Source organism: Cupressus sempervirens, chromosome 11 (assembly GCF_028749045.1).
Source record: "Cupressus sempervirens isolate cs-2001-9-10 chromosome 11, ASM2874904v1, whole genome shotgun sequence".
Lineage (NCBI taxonomy): Eukaryota > Viridiplantae > Streptophyta > Pinopsida > Cupressales > Cupressaceae > Cupressus > Cupressus sempervirens.
The window spans coordinates 134,723,528-134,744,807 of NC_143128.1; positions in this window are offsets into that span (position 1 = coordinate 134,723,528).

The following is a 21,280-nucleotide window of genomic DNA, read 5'->3' on the forward strand; positions in this document are numbered from 1 at the left end:
GAATCAATAAAAATTTCTTTGATATCAATCAAAGCTTGCTTCTATATATATGCTCTTGTTTGAGCAATTCTTGATGTTTGTTCTTTGTTAGAGCTTCCTAGAGCATACTCATCTGCTCAATAGTAATAGTGGCATAATCAAATATGGGCAACTCAATTACTTCATCCAAGTTTACATCAATAAATGATGTAACTTTAGATCCTTTGGATGTACTTGGACTTGGCCTTAAGGATTGTAATTTTGTGGCTTCTATTCTTAGCCTCTGAAGAAATTGACTAGGAGGACTCGCAACTTTTGGTAATGTTACCAATCTTTGTATTGCTATTTTCTCCTTTGACTTTTTTGTGGAACTTGAATTTTCAGGTGTGTCCATCCCTTCCTTTGTATTATCAATAACACCTTGATTAAGTTTTGTTGGTGTAGGAGTATCTACTCGACCTATTTGAATTTGAGTTTCTTCGTTCTTTTCTATCTCATCTTTCTACTCTCCATTTGTCTCACCTTTATCATGTACACTTTCCTCTATAGTGATTGAGACTGGAGTACTTTGTGCCATTGTGCAAATGGTAGGAGTTGTTGTCTCCTTCTTTTGATATACCACAAAGTGTAATGTAGGTTGTATCATAGAAAATTGAGGAGGAGCTATAGGTGTAAGTTTTTTTTGTACTTCCTCCCCTATAGGTACCTTAGCTACCTTCTTAATCACATTAATACTCACCAATATAGGATTCTCACAAAGTTTAGCATGGGTGGTGTATTCCACTAGTATCTTTTTCAAGTCATCCTCTATAAGGGGATTGATTTTCTAAGCGACAGTATCAAAAACATCATTTATCTTTATAGTTCTATCATCTTTGTTCACATCACGTGAATGAATGGCACTTGGCACTAATCTATTTTGTACACTCTATTCTATTGGTTGCTCATCCTCAACTGATGCCTATGTGCCTATGTTCATATGTATGCCTCCCTCAACTATATCTTGTTTAGTGTCATCTTCTTTTTCTCCTTCTTTTTCTTTATGTACCTCAATAGGTGCGTACAATATTTCTTGGGATGTTGTCAAACCATATAGTGATCTCCACATCAAAGTAGTTTTTTGTAAAACATCCTTAATGTTATTGTACAATATAAATTGAATGCCTTGTATTTTAGTGCAAATTTTCTAGTATGTTTCTTAATTGATTTTCCCATTGCACCCTTAGTTTTTTCATTACCTAGGCAAGTGTTGTTTCTCTTATTTGTTTTTCAGTATTCAAATAATAGTGCCACTTCTGCTCAACTCTCTCATACAAACTCTTGGGTATGGATTTGGCAAGTTAAAAAAGAGCTTTTTTAAATATTGTCATCATGGCATATACTGCCTCTTCAACCTTGAATCTTTTCAATCTTCCCAAGATGTTAAAACTCAATGTGAGAGAATCCAGATAAATAAACATGATTTCTAATATTCTCACATAGATTATCTCAATCTAAAAAAGAACTATGACTTCTCACTTGAAACTAGTTGTTTTCATCAAATTTAGTCTTCTTTTCATCAAATTTAGATGAAGGAACATATTTTCTCCTCAGTCTCTTCTGAGATTCTTCACCTTTCTTTTCTCCTTTGGCTTGGCTACTTCCTTAACCTTTTGTATAGTGGCCCTTGTGCTAGCCCTAGTTGTAGGTATTGTAGGTTGAGTAGGTTTTGCATCCTTCTTTGGTTTTTTTACTACAAGGGCTTTAGCTTTCCTTTTCTTTTGTTCAGTAGTTGTAGGTGCTTCATTGGCTTCTTCTCCCTTGACACCTTCTACAATTTCTAATTCCTCTTCCTGTTCATCCTCTCCTTGACCTTGGGTGATGGCAAGCAATGCTTGGGAAGGTACATTCTCTTCTTCTTTGTCATCATCATCATCTTCATCTTCATCTTCTTCTACCCCTTCACCAAATTTCTCTTTCAATTTCTTTACCATCTTATTCTTCTTTCTAATGACTAAAGTAGTCTTTAAGTCCATTGTGATTTTTGACTTGGCCATACAATAGTTCCCAAAAGTTGTAGCCTCCTTGTCCACTTCTTCTACAAGTAATGTTGTTATTATATATTTGTTTCTAGATTTGATTGTGTAGAGATTTTTACCATCAACGTTTCGAATCACACTACATGATCCATCATCAGGATGAAAATAGAGCAAGAGATGTAAAACAAAATGAGTTGCAGAAGTTGACTGACCCAAAAGATAAAGGTGCCAGAAGGAAGAGAGATTGCACGCTAACCAAAGGAGGAAAGAGGGTTGGACAAGGAACCAACAAGGGCACACTCCACACACAACAAGAAGGAAAGAACATAAAATAAAAAACCAAGAAATCAATCAAAAGTAGGAAAAGTTTTTTATTGATTTCCTACTTTTGATTGATTTCTTGGTTTTTTATTTTATGTTCTTTCCTTCTTGTTGTGTGTGGAGTGTGCCCTTGTTGGTTCCTTGTCCAACCCTCTTTCCTCCTTTGGTTAGCGTGCAATCTCTCTTCCTTTTGGCACCTTTATCTTTTGGGTCAGTCAACTTCTACAACTCATTTTGTTTTAGATCTCTTGCTCTATTTTCATCCTGATGATGGATCATGTAGTGTGATTCGAAACGTTGATGGTAAAAATCTATACACAACCAAATCTAGAAACAAATATATTATGCAATGGATTGTGGAAATCTGATCTCTTTAATGTTGTTATTACTATAGAGGCTTTATCAATGCTAATTTCATATCCCAATGGTCTTAACCATCTAATTCTAGAAAATTATTCTTGGACATATGTATAGTTAGTGTCAATTAGGAAGAAAACATCATCAAAATATTTCTGTAGAAGTGAAACTGGTATCCTCAATCTTTTCTTCATTGTCTACTTGAAGTCATCAAAGTAGTTTGTCATGACTGACTCCAAATCATCACCTAGTTGTTCAATATATTCACCTATTTGCATTGTAATAGATCTATTTACCTTCCATACAAATTTACCAAAACTAGGAAATGTATTCTTTACACAAAAGAATATACATATAAGAATAGATCCAAATTTGTATTGTACACTTTTGGGCTTCCTTATGGCTCCAAAATTCTTAGTCAATTGTTGCAACTGCAACTCAGCAAGATCATAAGTATTATCTTTCTTCATTTTTTTGTATCCCACATCCACTACAATATATGGAACATTGTTGGTCCTACTTGATTGATAGAACTTATGTGCTATTATCCTCACTGCAAAAGTAATTAAGGGATCTAAAATAGTATCAATTATCTTCCCTCATTTGTTCCATACTACCCATGTATTCTTTTTAATGACCTCTTTTTCTTCACTTCTCAATGTCTTTGGTCAATCTAGGGTTGGATAACCTATAACTCTATGCACAATTTTCTTTTTGATTTTCATCAGTCCATTCTCTAACCATACATAATTATCATGTATCCTACTCAAAGCTATCTTTATCCATTCTATCTTGAAGACATTGGGGAAATCTAACACATGGGTTAACCCTTTCTCCTCAACAATTTTGAATTCCTCCTTCAATGTTTAGTTTTCACACAATTTCCCATATGTCTCCCTAATTTCCATGTCTCTTGTACTTCCAACCTTACATGTATAGTAGCATCTAACATCTCAAATCATTAAGACTTGTGGTGGTATCATTGACAATGCACCTGGTGGATCTTATTTATAAGCTATGTTTGGAATAACTCAAAAATTAGGTCTTTTAATCTGATTACTTATCAATTTCACATTCAAAACTTTCTTTCCTTCTACAACCTTGGCTACTAAAGAACTAGATGATATTTCGTAAAACTAGGTTTTGGAAAAATTCAAACTACATAACTCAATACTTGATAAATACCTTTATGTTTCTGCAGTGATGGTGTCAAGTGATTCTTGAATCTATTTGCAAAAGTTTAGAACAATTTCTATGGTTTTTCTTTAGCTCTTTATACCCCCCTTCAAATTTTAATAATGTCAAATGAGTAGAAATTGATCATATAGACCTCAAAACCTTGCAATTAATGCTTAGTACTTACACAACTATAAGCTCAGCTTCAAAAAAGATTTCAACTCACTCAGCTTCCATTAAGTTTCCTTTCCACTCAAAAACCACTACAAACTCAGTCAACACTAAAAAATTTGATAGCTCAACATCTACTAACATTTCACTCGACAACCATAGTGAAACTTTTCATGCTCAGCAGTAACATGAAAACTAACAAAACTAAAAGATTTCTTCTTGGTTCTTAACAACACTTTGCATCTTTCTTCATGCATATGTAATCTTTTCAACACTAAATCCTTTGAACTAATGTAAAGTATATCCTTTTAGATATCAGTCTCACTTACCTCTTGATTGCTTAATTGGAGGAGTTATGATCACCTAACCCATTGGTTGAAGTGATTCCTTCTACACTTGATGTGTTGCAATCTTCCTTTCTCTTCCATGTCTTTTTCATTTCATCTATAATATTCTCAACATCTATCTTTTCTTTTTCTTTGTTGAACTCACTATTTGGTGCCTTTGACCTTGTTGGGCAATTTCTTCTTTTGTGACTAGTCTTGAAATAGCTAAAACATGTGGTTTGACTCAACCATCTACTATAGTCACTTCTAAAATGTGTTCTTATGAAATTTTCAGCAACATGTCCATACTCTTGATAGTAATGATAACTATACCTTTTATTATAATCCTAATTATAGGAGTTTCCATTATGCCTTACCTTTGTCTTCTTTTTTGATGACCATTTAGGCTTAGATCTCCATTCATGTGCTCTATGTCCATACTTCTAACAGTTATAGTAGTATCGTTCAAATCTTTGTGAGCATGTGGTCTTGGTTTTTCATTCATGTGCATGATGTCCTTGTTTGTTATATTTATAGTAGTGTCCCATGAATTTCTGCTTAGAATTCTTATTTACAGTCTTGCTCCTACAAACATTAGCAGTATGACCTATCTGACCACAATTATGACAAGTAGGTTTGAAGTTCTTATCTTTGTTACTTTTAGATGTTTCTCCTTCTTTAGTACTAGTGTATCCTAATCTAGAAGTATCACTATTAGATCTATGGGATCTCATCAATTGTTTATAATATTTGATGGCTTCACTAGGTTTGTTGAAATTGTCAGAAAAATCCTCTTCTCTTTTTAGGTCATTTCTCAGTTGTTCATTCTACAACTTTAGTGTTGTGATCTCAATATCCTTTGCATTTAGTTCATGATTTGTAATCATCATTTGACTTAAGGTTTCCAATTGCACATTAGAAATCCTAGTTATCTCTCATGTTTTCTCTTCTAGTCTATTGGTCAAAATCCTTTTGTCATCTTCAATCATGATTTTTTCCTCTCTATCTTTCTTTTTCTACTCAATTACTTCACATAGCAATATTGTCTGGATCTCTTGTTCTCTCTTTATATTTCTAACATCTTCAGATAGGGTTCCATTCTTTTCCATCAGATCTACAACTGTTGCATCAAATTCATTGAAGTTTTCATTTGCAAATAATTTAGTAGTGTCAATCTCTTAGTATTGTGTATCATTCTCTTGAATATAAATTTTCTTCCTTCTCTTTAGTGACCTCTTTAACTCATCTCTTGCTTGATTTAGCGGATGTAAGGCAAGTTGTATTTCAATTGTCTAGTTCTCAATAGTGTTTCCCATTTTGTAGACTTCCATCTCCAAGATCTTTCCTCAAAGCTGCAAAGCTTTTCCTTTAGAGAACTATGCTCTAATACCAATTTTTAGAAATACAGTAGGAAAGTAAACTTTGGGGGGGGGCATGAATCATCACTTAAAACATTCAACCTCTAAAACTATTCACCACACATCCATCTCACAATCTATGCATATAAACTAAAATACCAAATTAATCATATACATCCATAGTATGAAAGTAAATATTCAACACATGTATGACACAAGATATTTGGTTAACTAGAAAGACTTGAAGGAGAAGGTAAAATTGGAGTGTGGATAACACCCATAAATATTCATTATTGCAATAATAAAGTGTATCTGATGAAGGTTACAATGTTTGATCATGAAATATGATCTACCTTATGAGAGGTTTGCCTTGTTAAAGGCTTAAAATATTTTTAGATCTCACCCTATTAAAGGATTTAGAACACTCTACTAATAGTTTGCTTGGTAAGAGGACTTTAACTTAAAATGAAGTGAGAATCATGTTAAAGGATTTACAAGATCCTATTAGGACTACTCTATTAAGAGATTTTACATAGTCACCTATTAAAATGTCTCAACAATGATCTCTTGGTTAGCACTTTGTTACTTGATGCTAGATCACCTCTATACTGATGTGTACTTGATCCTTTCTCATCTAATGTACCTCTATTGTCCTCTACTTCAATTCCTATGTTCTCCTTCTACCTAATTTTGAAATTTACCTCAATTCATAACACCTTAATCACCATGAGTGCTCTATTTGTGCATGCAAAATCTCGTCAATTCTACTTAACATTCCTTTCTTTCATCTATAAATTTTAGGGTTCATCTTCCTTAAGAAGACCTAGGTGATTTAGGGTTAGGTATGAATCAATGATACAGATTCATCCATTTTGTTTCTTAAACCTTCCCTTTTCTTAGTAGATGCATGTTATGAATAGGGATTGACAATTAAGTTTCATCCTTATTAATAAAAATCATAAAATAATACTTAAGTTAGCTCAAAAATGGCTTACATAGTAGTTTGTGCCAATACAAATAACTATATCAAAACTATATTACTCAGAATCTGAAGTCCTTGGTACTCAGCACTAACTATAACTTCAATGTTGTCACTCAACATCTGAGTGACTTGTCATGCACTACTTGCTTGACACTTGAATCATTTGGTACATACTATCTCCTCTACATCTGAGTGACTTGACACTTGAGTGGCTTGACACTCACTATTTACTTAGCATACACTATCTTATATTTTATGCTCATCATATGTTACTTATTTAGTATCTAAGTAGATGGCTTAAGTGTATAAACATTCATTAGTCAAAACTAATTTGAGATCAACACTTGTAAGATCTTGAAGAAGTTTGACACTAGTTATACCAATGAAGTTGAGTTACCTAATGACATGGATATATCTCCTATATTCAATATTTTTGAGGTTTACAAAGATCATGAGTCAAATGATGAAGTTGATGTATAAGATGGTTATCCTAACAAGAATATTGAATAGATTGAACAAATTTTGGATCAAAGAGTTGGTAAGAGCACAAAAGAAAAATATTACTATGAGTATTTGGTGAAGTGGAAGAAAAAACCTATGGAAGATGCTAAATGGATTTATCAATCTGAGTTAGATTCAACTCATGTTGTGACATCCTAATGATTTAGGAGAATCATTTTCTCTAACCTCGATTGTCTAATGCAGGAGCATCTTGGGTTGCACTACTATCCTGAATGTTTTCTTTCTTTCTTAGTTTCTGCCAAGTTGCAATGTCCTGCATTGTCAAGTTCACATTTATTGCTGAGCATATAGTGGATCCCAAACTTCTTGGTTAATGTCATGTTTGCAGTTGTTGCTGAGTGCCCAAAGGTTGTCAAGTTCCTTTGGTTACCAAGTTGCTTTGGTTTTCAAGCTCCGATGGTTATCAATTTTGTGTGGTTGCCAACGTTTTTTTGGATTCCAAGTGCTAGTACTTGGTTTTAGATCCTTTGTTGACTGAGTTGTTCATGTCTAGTTCTAGTTTGGGCCAACCTTGCTAGTTAAGTGTATTTTGTGTTTAATAACTTTTGTGAGCCAACTTGTGTCTTATTCTAGCATTTAATATGACAATTTATTTAGTTTTTATTTTCAATAAGCTAACTTGTAGCCATGCATTTATTTAAGGAGATTTTTTTTAGAAACTTAGGAGATCGATATGGGAAGAAGAAGCATAGAAGCAAATAGAGATGCAAAGTATGGTCATTATGGTTTGAATCTGATTGTTTATGGGCATAACCCAGAATTCCTTACAACTAGGCATGTAGTTGATCCCTTGTTGAATATATGAAGGCATTCTATTCCTTTATCTCCCAAGTTATTTTTCTTTGTGTTGTGTTTTCCATTGTGTTTACTCTACGCAAATGGTTTGAATAGTGTGGGGTGTCTTTGGCCCTAGTTATCTCAATCTCTCCTTGCATTAGTAATATAAATGTATCTAAATAGAACATTGATTTTTTTTCACAAGATTTTAAGGATGAATTATAGCATCCATCAATTAAATAACTCATTTATCCATATTCTATAATAATATCTTTTGATTGAAATAAATGAAAATAAAAATTTCATGGAGAAAGGTAGAGAGTTTTCAACTCAAACATTTTACAAAGCAATATAATTGAAAGTATGATATGATTTACAATTTAATAATACTAGATCATATACTTTCTTATTTCATACAATAATTGAATGTTTGATATATAAATATTGAAATTAAATTATTTAGACCATCTCTTTCATGATCACTCACAACATGGATATACAATTCAACCTATGGTATAACACTGGAGAAACCTCGAATAACATGACATCAAGAACACAATTAGTGTTCCATGAAAATCAATATTTCTCCATCACGAGAACCTATATAGACAATCTATAAAACACAAAGAATAACCATGGAGAGATCACCTTCCAACCTAGGCCTCGATGTGAGGCCACACCCTAAGCTAGGAGAACCAGTAACTAGCCATGTGGCATTCATAAAACAATCACAATAACACAATGTAACATATAATTCTCATCCAAGGTATGCACAGCAGGTTTGATAATGAACCTAAGACTCAGGAGAAGGTTGATTTTCCAAGTCAAAGTTCTCAATTTATAATACAAATCACATGCCTCTTCCAAGGATACAAAATCACATTTAAACTTCCATTTCTTCCTCTCCGTATTTCCCCAAAACAAAACCAGTTTTGCATTGACAAGAAAAGATCCATAGCACCTTGCTTCTTCCCTCTCCTCATGATGAGAAGAGACTTTTCACTGACCTCGAGTCCAACTAAATCCCTTCTCCCATACATGGCCAATTTTTCCCTATCTAAGGGTGTGTAGTGTGAACATCCCCTTCATAGTTTACCCCAAAAAACAAGGAAAATAAACATGAAAAGAAACCAAATAAAATCCACAATATTGATCCCTCACATAATACAAATATACACATACTACAATATGCAAGAATTTAACACATACAAGAAATGAAACAAGGAACATAACCATGGAAATGGAGAACCTAGCTTCACAAAGGTTACAGAATTGAAATTTGAGATGAGCTAAATCCTCTCCTTCTTCAAATTCCAAACTTGACTTCTCTAAATGTAGAGAACGGGTGAACACTTTCCAACTCTTCAAGAGGACCCTAAATAGCCTCTAAACTCACCCACCAAAAATAGAAATAAATCCAAAACTTGACTCTAACCTCCTATGGTCTTCCCACTTGACCCTATAATCAAGACAACCTTTTGAAAGAGTGAAAACTTGGGTAACCTCATGGAGATGATCCATTTTTGCAACAAAAGAGAAACTGGGATATTTTAGGGGTCATAAATGTTGCTAGGAAGTTCTAGAAGGATGGAAAAGGTTCCTAGCCCATACACATACCACTTGGGAACTTGATTTACATTAAATTTTGCCTCTAGGATCATTTTACAACCTATACAAGTGGCTTGAAATATTTTATCTTCAAAAACCCTATGGATGTATCTTCCCACTAAACCATAATTAAGGGAAACTAATTAAGGTTACTTTGCTAGCCATAAATTGACATGTTAGTACACATATGCATATAAAAACTATCAAGTGACACCATAATATTTACCTTTAGATAATATTCAATAGGTCACGAATTACAAAATGATATGCATACATTCAGATTATGATACAAATTAAACACTACACAATGAGGTTAAAATCACTTTATCAGATTCAACCCTAGAATTATCATTTACACACATGGTCAATTACCAATTTTCCTATTAATTCCATGACTAATTATCCTTTATACTCAATTCAAATATCACTATTTTGATAACATCTCATTCATTTATTTAAACTAAATTTGCATAATCACGTTGATTAAAATATGAAAACATTCATTAAAATAACCTCCCTCATTTGTGTAGAAATATTTAATCATAACTAATTGCATAATAAATATAACATAACATATTCATCAAATCAGTAGGCATGTATATACCTAAACATCATAAACTGATGCAAGATTGTTGCAAGCATGAATGTTGATGATATTCCTATGGGAGAGTATTGTAGATATGTTACTATGATGGTATGTTACATTCACGATTGAGTTTTTCATTGATGCCAAGATAGAAATTTTTGGTGGTATCTAATAGAAGAACAATGGTAAGATCAAGTTAGTATAGACAACTAGTTGAGTATTCTAACCATTTGATGTTATGAGAGATACTTCTAAGTATCTGGTATATGAAATTAACATCAAAAGAAGAAATGATAAGTTTGGAAGAAGTTATGTAATTTTTGGTAATGGTTGTTCTAAGATAGAGTTTACAAAGGCATATTTTGGTAAACTTGTTATATCTCTTAGTAGAGTTGATATTCAGAGAATCAAGGTTGAAGACATAAAGAAGACATGTTGGTGATGGTGTGGCTAAGGTCACTCGTCATAATATTTCATGTATGGAAATTTATTTAAGTTGCAAGGTGGAAGATTAATGTTATTGCTAAATGTTACATGTTCTTAATGTGTCCCCATAATAATTAATTGAGAAGGTCTAACGGGCGACTTAGGGAATTTTTTTATGGACTTGGTATAAAGGAAGAAAAATTTCCTTTATCTTACATGGATAATAATTTATGATAAGAAAATATTGTTTCTAAAAATTAGTTTCAAAGTGTGAGGTCCTTGAAGGTAAAATTTAACAACTTTGGGAGATCCATGGCAAGCGTGTTTAGAAAAGATAGTCCAAAGTTTGATGGAACAAGCTGTGATACCTAGAAAGAAAACGATGAAGACACATCTATAGTGTATGGGTCCGAGATATTGAATCTTGACAGAATTGGTGAAGAAAATCATTGCTGAAAAGGATTTGGAAACTTGTACCAAGGTAGAAAGAGATCCTTTTATGTATGACATGAGAGTTAGAGAAGAAATATTGATTGCACTTCCTGAAATTGAATACAATTAGGTAAAATCACTTGCTACTTCACATTTGATTTGAAAAGCTTTGGAAACTAGTTTTGAAGGTGATGAACATTCTAAGAAGTTGAGATTACAAAGTTGGATTTTTGCATTTCGAGATGCTAAAATGATGGAAGATGAATATATAAGAACATATATAGGCAACATATTAGAAATTACTATAGGTATTAGATCTCGAGGAGGAACTAAAGAAGATGATGGGGTTACATGGATGATACTGAAGAATCTAACAACACCATTTAAGTCAGTAGTTCAGATGATATATTTGTTGATATGTTTTACCAAATATTTCACAAAGGAGACATTGCTTGGAATACTTGAAGTAGTTGAGAATGAACTTAGACAGTCCTAAGAATTGACTAGAATAGAGATAGTCTTTCAAGGCCTTGAATATTCAACCTAATTTATCAAGGAGCAAAAGTACTAGAGGAGCTTTCGCTAGTAGTAGCAAATCTAAGGAGGATAAAAAAATTGAAGAAGGAGTAGCCCTTTTGGTAAGAAGAGAAAAGGAGGTAAGAAAATATTTAAATATTGGACTTGTGATGCATATGGTCATTATACATCTAAGTTTCCTAAAAGAGAGAAAAAGTATAAAGGAAATTACAAGCCTAAAAAAGATAGAGAATTCTTGTATGCAAATGAAGATAATGATTTTGATGAACAAGCATTAAGTACTAGTGATGATGAAATTGGATTTGTGGCAATTAAAGAAGAAATTCTAGATAGGTATCTTTGGTGTCATAGGTTGAGAAGAAATCTAATTGGATAATTAACAATGGTTGTTCACATCATATGACTGGTGACATGGACAAGTTTGTTGACTTCAAAAGTTAGGATGGAGGAATTGTAAGAGTTGGAAACAATGCAGCATGCCAAGTTAAAGATATTGGATCTATAACTCTTGATGGTAAAACTAACACTAAGGATGTATATCTTGTTGATGGATTATAGAACAATCTTTTGAGTGTTGGACAACTAGTAGAAAAAGGTTATCAGTTGCAGTTCATAGATATTTCATGCATGATCAAAGATAAAGATGGAAAGGTAATTGGAACAGGAACTAGATCTAGAGGTAATGTATTTTAGTTAAATCACACTAAAATGACATGTTTGGTTGCAAGGGTAGATGATAGTTGGTTATGGCATAAGAGATTTTTTCATATAAACTTTGACAATATTGTGAAGACTAGTAATATGTTTGTAGTTAGAGATTTTCCTAAGATTGTAAAGTCTATTAATAGAATTTGCAAGGATTGTGTCTTGGCAAAGCATAACAGAACTTCTTTTCCCTATAAGAAATTTACTACTACAAAAAATTTGGAGATTGTACACATAGATCTTAGTGGTCCTACAAAGACTAAAGGATTCTATGGTGAAAGGTACTTTATGATTCTAGTTGATGACTTTTCTAGAATGATGTGGGTTGCATTTCTTAAAGAGAAACTAAGGCATTTGAGAAGTTTAAGATATTCAAGAATAGAGTTGAGAATGAATCTGGTATGAAGATTAAATTTTTAAGATTAGATAGAGGAGAAGAATTTAATTCAAATGTGTTTAACATGTTTTGTGAAGAAAATGGAATCAAAAGATAGTTATTAACTCTAAGAACCCCTAAATAGAATGATATTGCAAAGAGAAGTAATAGGTCAGCTATAAAAGCTGCAAGAGCTATGTTAGCTGAAAATGATGTATCCAAGACATTTTGGAGACAAGCTGTGAATACAAAAATCTACACTATGAGCAGAGTGCAAGTCAAGAAAGACACAAACAAGACCCCTTATGAACTGTGGTTTTGTCACTCACCTAGAACTAAGTATTTCAAAAATTTTGGGAGTAAGTGTTATATAAAAATAGATGATGATATTGATAAGTTTGATGATAGAAGAGATGAAGGTATGTTTCTCAGTTATTTATTGACAAGAAAGGCTTATAGATGTTATAATCAAAGAAATATATCTATGGAAAGTGCAAATGTGAGAATTGATGAGAAATTTAGGATACAAGAGAGAACAGTTAATTACAATTTTGATGATGATACTTTTACCAAGAGAAGGAATGATGAGGTATTAATTGAGACTAATAATGATTTGGAGAATGAAGGAGAGCCAAGGCAGGAACAAAGCTCAAAACCTTCAATAGAGCCAAGAGTTGAGATAGAAAATCCTACTTTATCAAAGAATATGATAAAGAATCACCCATCCAAGTAGATAATCAAAAGCAAAGACAAAGATGTGATGACAAGAAGCAGAGTCAATGAAGAACTATGTTTGATATCTCAAGTTGAACCCAAGAATGCAAATGAAGCATGAAAAGATGATTATTGGAAACAAGCTATGAATTGGACTAGATAGTAAAAAATATGACATGGGAATCGGTTCAAAGACTAGTAGACAAGAATTTGATGGGTAAGTGCACCAAGTTGTGGTGCCAAAAGGGGGGTATAAGTGGACACCTTTTTCCTAAAATCAGTAATTTATGGACTTCAACAAGAATTTGAAGATAGTTACGCTCAAAATTTTAAGATATGATAAAAATAAAAGTCATAGTCCTCTGAATCTAGTTTCTAAACTACTAATTTTTTTCCAAAATGGTTTAGTTTTAGGTCCTCAAAAAAGGGGGCCAAAAAAAGTGGTACTATTTATTCCAAAAAAACATAACATAGGACAAAGTGTGGCCCCCATAAAATTTTAACTTTTTTTTTGAAAATCTTTAATCGCTCTAGTCAAAAGTTACCTAACACTATGTAGTTTATCCCATATTTTTTGGGTAATTTTATAATGTGTATTTTATTTTTTATGAATTTTTTAATCAGACACATCCCAAAAATGTGAAATATTTGTGTGCTCCCCCTAGAAATGATTGAAAACTAATCTAAAATCAAAACTTTTTTTTTTCAAAGTGTATAGAATGGAGTCTAGTTTCTAAAAAACTAAGTTGTTGCTCCCCCTATTAGTACATGTTGGTTTTTGACAAAAAATGGACATACATTCAAAAAAAATTATGGATGAAAGGCTTGAAATAATTCAAATAAAAAATAAATTATATGGTTGTGTAGCTAACACAGAGATCTACAATGTCATGCAACCTGATTTTATCGATGCTCAACCATAAGGAAACTGGAAGGAGAGCACACAAGAAAAATCAATCATTTTTTGTATGTTTGCAGAAAAACATGTCTCAGACCAATTTATAGACTCCAAAGCTTTGGGTTGGATCCCCAAGGCAAAGCCAAACATTAGGCTTCGTAGAATGTAAAGCTTTAAATAGCGTGTGCGCCCTATAGAGCATACATGCTATAGCGCGCACACACTATTTAAAGCCTTTTAAATTTACTTTTAAATAGCACGTATGCGCTTTGTAAATTTCTTTTTGAAAAGTGCACACGTGCTTTAATGCGTACACACTATAGTGCATGCGAACTATAGTACGTACGCACTATAGAATGTGTGCACTATAGCACGTGCGTGCTTTGTAAAACTAGAATGAGAAAAAGAGGTGTCATCTTTTTGGCACCACAACTTGGTGCACTTACCCTGATAGGAGTTAAATGGGTATTCAAGAACAATATGAATGAGCAAGAAGAAGTTGTAAGGAACAAAGCACAATTGGTATGTAAAGGTTACTCACAGCAAGAAGGAATAGACTATGATGAGACGTATGCTCTAGTGGGTAGAATAGAAGTTATAAAATTATTCTTAGCCTATGCAACACAAAAGAAATTCAAAGTATATCAGATGGATATCAAGTCAACATTTCTGAATGGATAACTTGAAGAAGAAGTGTACATTGAGAGCTTGAAGGATGTCCTTTGATAGATGACAAGGACATTGTATATAAACTAAAGAAAGCATTATATGACTTGAAGCAAACACCCAGAACCTAATATGAAAGGTTGGACAAGCATTTGAAAAAGTTTGAATATAGCAAATGTATGGTAGATAGTAATCTATACTGGAGAGAAATTGATGGTAGTATGATGATTTTGGTAATATTTGTTGATAATATCATATTTGGAGGAAATGACGAGGAAAGAAAGAAGCTTGCTAAAGAGATGAAGAAAGAATTTTAGATGAGTATGATAGGAGAAATGAAATGTTTTCTAGGATTGTAGATTATAAAGAATAAAGAATAAATCTTTATTTCTCAGACTAAGTACTTAAAGGATTTACTGAAAATGTTTGGTTTGGAACATGCAAAAATCGTTGGAACACCTATGGTAACTATACACAAATTTTCTACAAAGGATCAGAAACCTACTATTGAATAGAAAAAGTGCAAATCTATAGTTGGAGGATTGTAATATCTAACTTACACAAGGATAAATATAGAAAATGCAGTTGGAATTGTTGCAAGATTCCAGGCTAATCCTAGAGAAGCACATTATGTAGCTGTAAAAAGGATATTTAGATATTTGAAGGGAACATCAGAGCTTGAATTGTGGTATAACAAATCTAATAATTTCACTCTAAGTGCTTATACTAATGTAGATTGGGTAGGCAATAAGGATGATAGAAAGAGCACCAATGGTGGAGCCTTCTTTCTTGGAGGAAGATTGGTTTCTTGGTTAAACAAGAAGCAAGATTATACATCAAAAAGTATAGCAGAAGAAGAATATGTTACAGTAGAAAACAATTGCAATCAAGTTGTTTGGATGAAGTAAATGCTAAAGGATATAAGGATAGAAATAAATGAACCTATTTTCATACATTCTAACAATTCAAGCACAATAAATATGTCTAGGAATATAGTATTGCATTCGAAGACTAAGCACATTTCTATTAAGTATCACATGTTGGGAGAGAAAGTTTTAGAAAAGGAAATTAGATTAGAGTATATTAACACTAAAGAGAAGATTGAAAATATATTCACTAAGCCTCTTCCCAAAGAGACTTTTGAGTATTTGTGAGGTATGCTTGGGGTTATGCCCCTTCCTACATCAAAGTAGAAGATGCAAGAGTGCATATTCCAGTGTAATAGAGTGCCAGATGTCATTATCTAGACTAAATGTTGATGCTTCCTATATGGGGGAGTATCAATGATGGATAGAGTCATCTAGGACTCTTGTTGGATGTTGTTTTGAATAGTGTCTTTTGACACTTGATCTAGTAAGAATCAATTGTTGCAGACTTTGATGTAGTAAAGTTGGTGGCTAGAACCTTTGGCATTGATGTCAATGGGGGAGAATGATTGATGAAGAGGACTTGAAATGATAATGAACAATCTTTTGTTGGTATTCTTGGAACTATATTTTTTGTTATCTATATTTCCATCCATGTCAAAGGGGGAGATTGTTGTAAAATTGTTGCAAGCATGAATGCTAATGATATTCCTATGGGGGGGTATTGTAGATATGTTACTATGATGGTATGTTACATTCATGACTAAGTTTTTCATTGATGTCAACATAACATTTTTCTATGGTATTCGATAGAAGAACAATGGTAAGATCAACTTGGTATGGATAGCTAGTTGAGTATTCTAACTATCTAAGTTTATGAGATATACTTATAAGTATTTGGTAAATGTAGTTAATTAAACTGATATATTGCTATGGATTGTGGAAATTTAATCTCTTTAAATGTAGTTAATGTCAGAAGAAGAAATGATAAGTCTGAAATAAGTTATGTAAGTTTTGGTAATGTCAGTTCAAAGATAGAGTTTACAGAGGCATGTTCTGGTAAACTTGTTATATCTCTTGGTAGAGTTGATATTCTAAGAATTGAGGTTGAAGATATAAAGAAAACATGTTTGTTATGATGTGACTAAGGTCACTCATCATAATATTGTGTGAATGGAAAGTTATTTAAGTTGCAAGGTAGAAGATTAATGTTATCGCTAAATATAACATGTTCTTAATGTGGTCCTATAATAATTAATTGAGAAGGTCTAATAGATGACTTAGGGAATTTTATTATGGACTTCGTATAAAGGAAGGAAAATTTACTTTATCTAACATGGATAAAATTATATTGTTGATAATTGATGATAATCAATAGTAAGAGAGAAAATTGTGAAGTTGAGTAGAGCAGAGCACAAGTGAAGGAAACTTCATTGCCTAGGTTTTGCTGATTGATCTAAGGTTTGATATTTGGATTTGAGGTTCGTGACTTGGTTGACAAGGTTTGATAGTGATTAGTTTGGTTGATAGAACAAATGAAAGGACATAATAGAAAATTACATGTATGGGTAGTGAGCTCTTCTTGTAGTCAAAATTACATGTTTGCGCAATGGGCTCTTCTTGCATACTTTCTACTACAACTCTAATAGAGTTGTCATAACTCCTAACAGGGTTGGAATCTCCCAAGGTTAGGAACTCTATGTACTAAATGTTTTAATAGACTCCTAACAAGGTCCATCCTATAACAAGGTATATTTATATTAGTACATCATCTTGTGGGCATCATTCCCACTAGGGTTTTCCATCTGATCAAGTGTTTTCAAATAAATGATTCACCCCCCTCCCCCCCTCAGTTATTTTGGTGGACTATTATTTCTAACATAAACATCATCAATAGAACATACTAGACTATCTAAATGTATGTAACCTAATCATCAAGGTACCATTAATAACATCACCATCATAAAGTGAAACACCTCATAAGATTGTTACTACAAATCAATGTCTAATAAGTCAAACAATGTAGTAAGTCTTAGATAAGGGGGTATCGAAACATAAACGTATCAACTAATCTCAATTTCCTTTAGGACACCTAAACCATAAAACCTTAATTCATCATCATAATGATATAAGTCCATAACTTTCTATCACCTAATTATGTAGATGTATCCTATAAAAATCAGACAAATCTTATGTTTAACTCATAATTTTGAGTAACATAACGACTCATCACTATATAGAAGTATAACCTTTTGTACATGATGCCCTACAACCTTAGCACAACATACTTTACTGTCAATACTGAAGATTAAGCTACTTAAGGGAACTTCTAGAGAGTTGATAATCTTTGTCTCCGAGTTTCAAATGATTCATAAGTCTAGGTAACTATTAAGTTATATTACTGCATCAACTATCAAATCTTGATAGGTAAGATTGTCATAATTATCATAGTATCCTCTGCACGATTTCCACCAAGAACATCAATATTTTCCAATGGCATTATTGTGTCATAATCAGATATCCATTAAAATATCCTATAAAGGATTTAACAAAGAAAATCATATTTAAATAAGTATATATTGTTGGAAATATAAGGTAAACTAGGTTACTAAGACGGGAGGGGTGAATCAGGAACCAATAAAATCTTTAACTCACTTCACCAATTAATCCTTCATATATTATTTTGATTTAATTACATGCATGAAAGAATGAATGAAATTTAACAATCATAAAAATTTGACACAAGATATGGTGACTTAGAAACATTTCAAATAGAAAGTAAAACTAGGATGGGGATGATACCCACAAGCTTTAGTACTGATAAAGTTAACATGTTAAGGCTTACAAATAATCACTTCTAATGATCTTTGCCTATTAGGAACAATAAGGACTATGAGGTGCACCTTGTTAAAGGATTTACAAACATACATTCAAGTATGCACTCTGTTAGGAGATTTAGAAAAGGATCGTTGCATCCACCTAGTTTAAGGATTTAATTGATACACCTATTAAAATGAATCAATGGCTGATCTATAATCTGCAACATTGATTTGTTGAATGAGATTCCTTAAATTGCAATGATGACCTTGGTGAGATAGATAAAAAAGATTTTTCCCTTATAGTGCTTGTAGCCTTCTTCAATTTGCATGCATACACTTTATATTACTTCTCATTGACACACTTAGATATGATACAATGAGTTACATATAAATACATATCATTCCAAATAATTATTTACTAGAGTCGGCTACAATACCAAATTCATCATAATTCACAAAGGTTGCCCAACTATTGTAACTTAGGTTCTAAAGTCAACTCTGTGATGTTCTGACACTCAACAAAGATTGTCAATGCTAAAAATACTTTAGAACTCGATTGAAGATGACACTTGGTCCATATTAATCACTTTAAGAAGCACAAATGTGGTTAGCACTTTGTGACTTGCTGAACACAGAGAAACTTGGTAGATACAAAATTGCTCAGTTGATACTATATGAATTAGTCGACACCACATTTTCTTTGTTAATATTGCAAGCTCAACATATATTGTAGAACTTGGTTAACACTATAGAGCTCGGTTAACACTAAGATCTTCATGACCAAACCAAACCAAGAAGATATAAACCAAACCAGGAACTAATCTTGCACTGTCACCCCATCACTATCACAAGCTCCCACTAAACCGTGTATCCAAGCTATCCATGACATATGATAAAAAACCATCCTCTAACCATGAGAATCAACCAAGGCATCAAACCATCAAAGAACTCGAAGTGCACATCATGAGCTCATCAAAAGAAACTAAATAACTATGATCCTCAACCAAGAAGATATACCACCATAACCAAATCAGAAATCCAAGCTAATGAACATCAAGGATGTATCTATATAACCAATCATGTCATGCCAAAAAATCCATGGCACCATGATCATATCCATGAACCGAGCATCTATCTCTCAAAGTGTCCAACCTATCAGCATAAAATAGTCAACCACAATCCTCCACCATGACTATACCTGGTAACAAAATCTCATCCCTTCTACATGAAGAATAAAATCATGTGACTTAGGGCATAGACAACCCAAATCCAAGCCACCAATCTGAATATGCATCAATAATGAAAGATCAATGGGCAAAGACAACCCATAACTAAGCCATAAATGCAACTTGTAAGTATAGACCGCTTACAACACTGCACAACTTGTAGATCCAACAAGTAATCATGCATATCCAAATCCAAACACTGATAACCATATCATCATGAGACCAATCTAAAATATGAACTGAGTATACAATGACATCAAATTTTAAATCTCCAATGCCATAAACTCACAATGTTACCATAGTCAAAATATATCTATAAACTGTTTAGATCAATATATCACCAAATAAATCATGCCAAACCTACACCAAATCTGAACTAATGTGTAGATCTCTCCAAGAGCTTTCCATTGACTACTTGAAGTTCAAAATTTGAATCCGTATGCCCAAGTTATGCCCTAATCTGTCCTCAAAATAAATAACATCTAACTTTAAGGCTCTTAAAACCTGACAAAATTACAAAATCATAGAACCAAACCTACATCATCTTGTAGTTCTCTGAATTAGCTTTCTAACGCCTATAAGAACTCTGAAATCTGATATTCTGACAGAAAGTTATGGCCATTTTACTAAGACAGTCTTTTTACCATTTTCAGTACGATTTTTCATTTTTAATTTTTTTCAGTGACAAAAATTTCGACGGGATTAAATTTGACGGCCATCATGGGCTGAAACCAAAAAACTCTTTCATTTCCTCTGAACATGGCCAAACTAGGGCATATTATATATCAAATTTTATGCAAATGTCGACTCAGATCCAGTGGTGAGGTCTATTTTTACCCAGGAGGTCATTTCTATATGCTACCCCCCAAAACCCTCATTTAAATGAAACATCTGAAAAAATCTTTTTTTCCAACAATTTCATATGCCCAAATATTTTAACATCCCATCATAACAGCAAACCCAAAGTCCTCAGATCTGCAATATATCTTGCCCTTTCTTTTTTTTATCCTCTCATGCATTCCCATGGATTCAATCTAAGGTTACAATAATAAAACCATAGCTCTGATAACAATTGTAAGGAAACTTGGCAACAAAGAATATAACCGTTTCCACATAACCCATAATAGATCTAAAATTAATACAAAATTAAAATCCACATGCAAGAGAATAGACAACATACCCACAAAATTGTGACACAAGATATACCCTGGGAAACCCTCATTGAGGGAAAAAACCTAGCCTCCAAAAGCATCCATCACCATGTATTATTCAGCAAAAATACCATTGCCATACAACCATGAAAGCCTTCATGGCCATAGCCACAACCGAGCAAACTATGTGAACAAGTATGAATCTACACATCCCATGCCATGCTTTCAACCTTCACAAATGCTCCCTTGGCTAACCTGTCAAGCCTTGTCCTGCTCGACTCTT